Source organism: Stigmatopora nigra, chromosome 3, assembly GCF_051989575.1.
Source record: "Stigmatopora nigra isolate UIUO_SnigA chromosome 3, RoL_Snig_1.1, whole genome shotgun sequence".
Taxonomy (NCBI): Eukaryota; Metazoa; Chordata; class Actinopteri; order Syngnathiformes; family Syngnathidae; genus Stigmatopora; species Stigmatopora nigra.
In genome coordinates this window covers 8,094,164-8,101,035 of record NC_135510.1, presented here as the reverse complement: position 1 = coordinate 8,101,035, position 6,872 = coordinate 8,094,164, and positions in this window count along the sequence as shown.

Below are 6,872 nucleotides of genomic sequence, written 5' to 3'. Positions count from 1 at the left end.
GAAACCCAGAATTCATAAATGACCCTAAAAGTCGCCCCCTCGCAAAAAAATAAACGGAAGAGACCCAGAGATTCCCCAAACTCAATAACAACAGACTCAAAATGAATATAAAGTTGCCTGGTAAACTCGGACAATGATAAGGAAGTAACCTAAACAAGGAAACAAGATATCATTCACTGCCCACCAATCTATACATTCAATATTCAAAGAGTATTACCCATACTGGCCGCGTGTAAACGTAACAGCTTCACCGTCTGTTCTCCAAGATTGGCCAGTCCGCACTGACTTACGTCAACAATTGCCATTACTTGACGCTGGCATCTCTGGTCAAATAAAAAACCAGCTTTGTTCCTGGCAATGCACATTATCCCGCCAACGTGTTTTACAGTGTTTTGTTATGAAAGCCTTCAAACATAATTGCGTTAGGCAGGGTCAGGGTCAAGTGTTGGTGGGGAAATAAGAGCCGCTCTCATACTAGGAACCACATGATCATAATCAACTTCTATACGTCAACGTCTCGAGTCTTTGTTAGTAGGCGCTGAGGCTTGCAAAGACCCAAACAAGCCCGAGTTGAGACCTTTTTCTGATAATAAAGGAATACGGCAGTTGCTATACATAAAAGACGCATCCAGCAAGAACCTTTGGACATAAAAGGACGGCGAACGCTTGTCACGAGTGCGCTGATGTGATAAATAGGCCACGGACATCTCCGGTTGAAGCTATCACATAAAGCACGCTTCGCATTAAGAAGTGCTGTCCTTAAAGATTGGTCAAGCCATTATGGCACAGACAATCTATTGAAAGATTTAAAGCGCATCTTGGATTGATGCCAAGGTTAAGTGCTAATCCCATATCCATCAACACTCCAATCCCGATACAAATGACCCACACTATGTATTTATTGGAAGGAGCACTTATGGAGCTTGAGAAGTATTATTCAGCAGTCATTACCCTATGGTCAGAAAAATGATCTACGAGAGTCATTTCATGCAAAACAAATCGACCCCCGATCATCTCAATAGCCCCAACGGGTCAATTGTGCTTCAGATGTCCCTTTGGGAGGAATAGCCTTAACGTCGTGGCAAATTCATTCCAGGAACCACTGCCGTCAATGAGATGGTGACATTGCCCTTCGGGTGTCGTCATAAGATGGGATTTTGACAGGTCTATTGCCAAGATGGCCATCCGAGTGACCCGCACGGAGGCCGCGGCGGAAAGCCCGGCGCAACACGGCGCCACATTAAAGACGCCATCACGCAATGGGCTTGACGTTTCCCACAAAGTTGAGAAGATTGTCCATTTTTGAAGAATTACCAAAAATAATCACCAAGGCCTGCTCCCCAAAAATGATGTCATCTTAATGATTGTAATGCTTGCTGTAATTAGGTTGAAATAGTTTCCATCTGTCCATCAAGTGAGTCACAGGGGGTGGATGTGTGATGTAAGTTGCACAAATTGAGTTGTCGCTCTCATTTGGAGAGGAAATAAATCCATCTTGTTTCGAAAGCACTTATCCAGAACACGATCACATGGAACTGGAACTACAGGCCACCTGGAAGCACGAGTAGAGTAGGATGGCTTTTCCCTGCTAGCGACCAGAGCAAAGTTCAGAAAATGTTTGTTTTTGGTTTGAAATGACAATTGTTCTTTCTTCTTTCTTTGTTTTTGATCCATTTCAATTAGTTTGTAAGCATTTTGACAGTCTTTGTCTAGCTTGAACTTTCTGGCCGATGGCTCTCGAAACATTGAAACGTTTTGTTTTTGACACATGAGGTCCTTCTTCATGATGCCATCTATTTTGTCAAGTGCACCAGTCCCTTTTGAAGCAAAGCAACCCTTCCAAACTATGATAATTGGGATGGTGCCCTCAGCCTTGCAAATTGCAACCAAGAATAAACCAGATAAATCCATATTTCCCTCTCTGATATCCTGGATGATAAATTCCTCAATTCCCATGATATTATAAACACACACACTGCTGCGATTTATAGTCCCGAGTAATACAGTACTCACTTTTCACGTGGTAGCAGTAAGCATTTCCAATTCAAGCATTTAGCATGAAAGGTAAAGGGTTCTAAAAGCAATCACCAAGGTGATAGAAAGCAATACTTGACAAACTAGGTCATGTTGATTTTTCATTCTCGGTAATGAAGACCCGCTGCTAATGCGACCCAATGAATGAGTTCCATCAGCGCGGGTTCATTTCACGGCATCTTCCACTTAAAAAAATCTTTAATCCCAAAATGGCAACTCTTCCCTATTATGATAAATCAAAGATGATTAGAGAGGAGGCGGCATCGTGTCTGTGCGAGCCACTTGGACCGAGCACTTTTCATGCTTTTAAGGAAAGCACGAGGTACAGCGGCTCTCAGCCAGTGTCGTCTAACCTCTGCTCTCCTGGTTTGGGAGTCAGCGAGTTTCCCTTTTCCTCTGACATCACTCTCTGGGATACACGCAATGATAACATGGGCCCTGTTGCATGACATTGCCGTTTCCTTGAATGCACGCCCGAGCGTCTGCAATTTTCCAGCGAGCAGAATCCATATAAGAGACTCGAGAGAAAAAATATTCCCACTGACGCTAAAAATAAATAAAAGTGGAAAAAAAAAACATTCTCAGGAAAAAAAGGTTGAAAAAAAGTTGACTTTGAACAATTTTGGAGTCAACAAAGTCTCTAAATAATTCTTCAACTAATAAAAAAGATTAAAGAAATGAGTCAAATCATTGTTGAATGAAACCATTTCGACAAAGATGAGTTTGACCTCCGTGGACTATTATGTTATTTTTAATACATTGCAACAAAGCTTTGAGCGTACTTCACACAAACTTTAAATGTAAATAAAATCTCGAGGATCAACTTATCTTTTGAGAACAGTTTCTGTGGCATATTTTGTAAATACAAAGTAAAAACAAAGCACAAACGCAAAGAGAAAAAAAATGTACCTTGTGAATTTTTTTTTTTTCGTAAATGGCGGTAATGCAAGCCATATGCGAATGGTACCGTGGAAACAGGTGATGATAGCATTACGCCGCGATTGCAAACAGATGGAGGAGGACTTGAACCTACTCTTGTGTCACTGTCGGGGTCATTAATAAAGATTTTCCTCTCTGATGGAATGATTTTGCCACACTTAACTGTGCGGAATACGGGGCGAAATCTTTCCGTGGGAATCACTTCAACTAGTTTAGTGGGGTTGGGCTTTTAATGGTCCTCGCTGCTAGGCAGCACAATACAGATTTACTAAAAGCTAAAGAGAAGGATACGCGCTCACCAGCCCAGAATATGACGCAAGGCCTTCGTCAAGCTTATTTCCATCTCTGGATTTTGACAAATTGGACACTTTGGTTTCCCGCCTCCCGTTCCGCCAGCCACATAAGTGCGCGGGACGTGCCTGCTTCGCGTCAGGTGATCGCACGTGCGGCCGCCTGAAGAACGTCAAGCGTGATCGGACTTGATGAAACGGCCCCGGGGACGTGCGGCCAAGCCACTGTACGTGTTAGGGTGGGAGATGACACTGTGCAGACTTTTGTGAACGGCAGGCACGCAAGCGGGTCCACCCCAAATAGATGTTAATTTAGGGAGCAATTACACAAGCAATGAGAGACTCCGTGCACCGAAAGATACTTGCTTGAACGCTCAGTTTAACATATGAAGTGTCAAATATGTGTTGTGCGTAGAGAGGGGGCTTGCAATGCATCAGGCTGACAAATTTAACCGAAAATGTTTGAAATCGTGAACGTTGAGGAGCCAATGATAACAAAAAGCATCAGACAACTAATCCATTATCAAAAAAAAAAAACGAATAGTGATGGTCAATTCATCTTTTGGAAAAACTGCTGATCTAAAAATTGGCCAAGCGGCTTAATAAAAATGGTAGTTTACATTTTTTTACTTTTTACTTTTCCAACAAAAGGCCAAAGAAATTGATATTACTCATTGACTACCATATTTTTGTGACCGTGATTTGAGCCCCAATCATCAGTAAAATGATTTGAAATAGCGTGAATGCGTTTCAGCTTCCAAAGAATGACATTTCTTTTAATAAGATCATTTTGGAAGGGCAAAATTGAAGCGTGAAAAATGCTGCTTTATCAGAACTTATTCAATATATTTTTTTTTGTATTTTAGTCAATGAGTGTCAATTATGCATGCATTTTCATTATAAGCAGTCGGGTCTGGTTTCTATACCCTCGGCATAGTGGGGGTCCAACTATGTTATAGAAAACAAAGAAGGAAGAAGAAAGAGAGCTAACAAAGTCTTTATGGATAAAGGTATGGATTGCTCGATTGACCGGGGCAAAGATAGCGTCTTTAAGCATGCACGTGTATTTGTCCATTATTGAAATGGATGGATGAATAAAGCCTTTTTTGTGGCTGCCATCAATGCATTATCAAATGAAATATCATTTGCTAGTGCTGATAGGTTGTCGAGAAAAGCTGAGTAGTACTACTCCAGTCGTGGCAACAAAAGAAACAAATGGTACCTCATCTCATTTTTTTTTGTTCCTTCTCCATAGTATTATCCGCCAAAAATTCTCATATTGAATCTCTTAGGTCTGACAACACTAGCGCCATATACTCGGTTAATTTTTGGTAAGCAAACGTGATAGGTTGCAGGGCACACAGGGTTTAGGTTGACATTATTATGATTACTGATTTTAATGTGTAGTTTGTTACACTACTGTTTCTAATTAAAATGAATAATGGTATAGTAACACAGCATCATTCTTTAATAGTAAAGCGTTTTACTTACAAGGGATATTGTGCGCTTCAATATTGTGAAGCAGCACTATTATAGGCCAGTACTCTTACTTCAATTTCCCAATAGTTCCTTGAGGCAACTTAAGAATTTGAGTTCTACTTAAAGTAGCAGAGTCACATATAGTCTAGGCGCAAAAAAACGCAGCCCTTGTGATTTTCTCATAATGTGGTAGAAGAAATGACTTAAGAGATTTCTTAGATGGACGAGGCGATAGGCGGATATCCATTTCTGAAATGAAATGTTCCAGGCTGTCGCCACGAGAGAGCACAGCTGGCCGATCTTTGTGTCACACACAGGTGTAACCACTCGGGACGTGAGCGCAGCGTCGAGCGGCCACCCCAAATGGGGCCTCCCATTCCGCCATTTGGGAGCGTGAACTTTCCCCAATAATGGACAAATAAGAAAGCGACACCTCGGCCCAGCGTGGTGCCACGTGACAATGTGACAAATAGTCAGCGACTTACAGAGCCAAATGATTTATTGGCCTACGAAGCGCTCGGCGTCGCCCGGGGAGCATTAAAGATGCTCTGTGATTTCACACGTTCGCTAACATGTTTATGCAGCTGGATTGTTTTATGAGAGCCGTTCAATGAACACGTGAAGCCAAATACCAAAGCTTGAGGGCGCGATGAAGCGGCCAAACATCACATCGGACCTCATTGGCTGCCATCGATGGTGACGGAAGGTATTGTTCTCACAGAGCCGATGTCGACGGTAGAAAGAGTTAACACCTTGGCTGCCATTAACGGTGATCGACGTTTGGACTCTCATTTATGACTACAGCTGTCTGATTTCTATTAACTTTACGCAATACCCTTTAAGAAAACTTACCAAATCCTGCAGATAAATGATTGAAAAAACATTTGACTGAGCTATAAATAATAAAAACAGTAATCAAAAGAAAACTAATGAAAACATATTGAAACTGAAAACACTGGTCTACTTTGTACATACTCTATCAAAGTACTATTTACATGTCTGATCAGCCAAATCCTTTTTTTCCAAGGAAAATGAAAACGATACAAAAAAATCCACCCGAAAAACAATCCTTGCATTAGAAAAATGTATGAAAACGAATGAAACCAAACTATCATGAAAAAGCAAACATCCCTAACTACCACAATGCACACGCACAAAAAAATATTATTAGTGAAACCTGACGTCCACATGTGTGGACATCACATTTTGCATTACATAAGCCACACAAATGGTAATCTTGTGGCCCAGATGACCAAAATGTGATGTTCACGCATGTGGACTCCAGGTTTTTTGCTGAGTTGATTGAATTTTTAACAAGCCAAAACAGTCCCTTGCCTTCAAACGGGGTCAAAACTAAACTGCAGCTTTACCTGGTCTTGAAGAGAAAGGGTTAACCTGTAAAACGTGTGACACCTTTTCCATTTATTATCACTCCATTTATACTGAAAACATACAAAGCCTATTTGGTTCCAGTTTTGAGCCAGCCCGAAGCTGTGGATTAAGAGCTACTATAGTCCAAAATAAAAAAGGCAAAGCTTAGTTATGGTCTGCTCGAGAGGATCAGCTCATTTCCTTGAATACACGACACAGCGCAGTGAGAGCGCTGAAGATCAATGTCCACTCTTTTGTGGCATCAGCCATGCGGTCCCCGAGGATCACAATGGCATCGGGGGGGCTGGGCCTAGAAGGAGGGACGCGCCATTCCACAGCGCAGGGAACCACCTGACCACCTACCGGTGACCGGCGCGCACACATTTTTCTTCCTGCGGCATTTATCCCCCTTGAGGAAAATGACAATGACGGCCAGTCCTCCCCATTTAAATAAATTGGATGTCTATCGCCATCAGTGGGAGCCAATGGGTTAAGTCGGGGGTCAGCAACCCGCGGTTCCAGAGCCGCATGTGGCTCTTTAGTGGTGCCCTAGCGCCTCCCTGGAGATTCTTTTTTTTCAAATGTTTCAAATGGAAAAAGATGGGGGAGGGAAATATATATATATATTTTTTTTTGTTCAATAGCGTTTCTGTAGGTGGACAAACGTGACACAAACATTCTTAAGGTTTTCCAATGCATTATAAACATTATATTTCAACATTTCTGCCGACGGAGATTTGCGGTGGGATGACAGGCAAG